Source organism: Gavialis gangeticus, unplaced genomic scaffold (genome assembly GCF_001723915.1).
Source record: "Gavialis gangeticus isolate Ggan-Ray unplaced genomic scaffold, GavGan_comp1, whole genome shotgun sequence".
NCBI lineage: Eukaryota > Metazoa > Chordata > Crocodylia > Gavialidae > Gavialis > Gavialis gangeticus.
The window spans coordinates 13349039-13351377 of NW_017729032.1; positions in this window are offsets into that span (position 1 = coordinate 13349039).

Consider the following 2339-nt stretch of genomic DNA (forward strand, 5'->3'; position numbering starts at 1 on the left):
ACGGCCGCAGGAGGCCAACCTGACCTTCAGATTAGGGGTTGTGTTTGCAGGACTTTGGAGCGAAACATTAGCTCTCTTGTAGTTCATAGGAATTTTACCATTGACCTCATCTGCTTAATTTCTGGCAAACTCGGCATATTTACTGTCAGACAAAAAGCCCTGTCCACCCATATGTAATAGCCACCTTCATATGTGAGCTCACTTCAAGGCTGAGTTTTGTTTGGAGATTTGTTGACTTAATCAATGAAACAGAGTGAAACACTATAAAATTAGGACAATGCTTTCTTTGTGCTGAAGTCAGTGCAGACATGTTGATAATACAAATGAGAGCAAGAATTCCCAATTTTTAGTTACAAATATAATGCTTGTCACTATTCTTTTTCACCTCCAGCCATATCATATTATCCCTATACATCCTTCTGAAAGACAAGTCCTGGGTGGGATTTTATCTTTATCCTGTTTTTTCGCTGACTCTGGAACTTAATGCTGCAATACTAGGCCTTCTGGAACTTATAAAGATTGGCCGTATTTGTTGCTATCTCATTTTGAATTCTTCCAGTTGGTTCAATTAGAAATTAATCTGCACACAGACTCTTTCCTAAGCGATTCCATTTGGAACAGCTTCCATAAAAGTCTTCAGTTACAGCATGGCTGTACTTCTACACAAAAAAGATGGGTTATGTTACATATATTGTTTTTTCCCCCTGACATTTATATCTCCACCAGTATTTTGTCTTCATGAACACAGTCCTTTTAAGATAACTTTGTCTAGTTCTGTAACATGGCAAGTGGTTAAGGCTGCTTTTTGTTCATCTACATTGCAATGTGCATTTTGGACTCACTTGGGAATTCTTCTTACAAGTACTACAGTTGTGTTGCTCATGGTTTTAAGGCAATCCTCCAAAAAAAACATTCTGTCCTTTGGTAGTAGAACTAAGTTCTCTTCCATAGGACAAAGCAGATTTGTACAGAGCCATCCCGGAGGAGTCTTGGGTTGGCTCTTCACTGTTTTCTATTGTTATGGGTCAGAAGAACAGCAGTATCTGCAATAGATTAAGAGCTCCTTCAGAACCAGACTGTGCTATTTTAAGAGGGCCTTGTTGCATAAAATAGGAAATGCTGCTCCTACATCACTAAGTGCATTGTTGTACTGATACAAGACCAGATCTCAGCTGTCCATTTTGTTCAATTCAAATGATGCAAAGCAAGTTTTCTGGGAGGAATGTTAGGAGAGGAGAAGAAAGACAGGGAGACAACAGAGATGAAGCATTCTTCTCAGTGGCTAGATTGGTTCCTATAGCCAGCGCAACTCAGAGCGGTGCCTTGGCTAGATAATGTATGCGATGAGAGCTTTTAGCCCCTGACTGACTTGGGAACAAAGGTGGCTTAGACCCACACTTGTCCTCACCCATGTTTGGTCATGTGTTGAGGGCACTTTGGCTGTACCCCATGATCTAGCCTCTAATTATTAACAGAAAGTTTCAGCCCCATGGGTAACACCTTTTGTAAGACTCGGGTTCAGTGTGTTTACCTTTGACATAGACTGTGTGCGCAAATATTTAAACTTCTAATAATAAGAACAAAGACTCAAAAGATTGCTGCCATATCTGTGGTAAATGCCGGGTGACTAGCAAACCTTGCAGTGAGATCACACTTAGCATTTTATTTTCTTCTTTCTCATTTACAGGGGGTTTTAAAAATAAATATACTTATTTGCTTTGCAAAGGCCTTGTCATAATGTCTTAATAATAAGGCAAAATTAGATATATACACCCTTCTCCTTTAACAGCACAAGCATAAAAGTGCCCACACTATTTCCACTCCTTAGCCATTTTCTGAACTTAATGAAGAAATGGATGAGCTTTCCAGTATCCCCTGGAGGCCAAGGATCAAGGATAGGAGAACTCTGAAGTTTAAGATCCTTTGCTGAAAATAGCCATGCGTCAACACCTTTCAAAACAAGTTGAGAGAACAAGGGAGTATAATTTGAACATGCCAGCAGACTAATAATGCACAGTAAAGGAAGGGGACAATCTTAGCTACTAGGATTCGAATTATGAAGGTTTAAATCAGCACTAATGAGCTGAATTGCATTTGGAAATTATTTGACAGGCAGCAGTGACCAGAGCACAGATATACAGTAATAAGCTTGTTCACATGACATTCTGGTAATTAATTTGGGCAGCTGTGTTCTGCACTAGCTAGAGTGATTCAAGTATAATAATCTAATCTGGAGGTGATAAAAGCCTGGTTGTCCTAGCAAGATCCACATCAGTCATGAATGGTTACAACTTGGTCATGTATGTTCCTAGCCAGAATGCAGGACCTCCATCTAACCC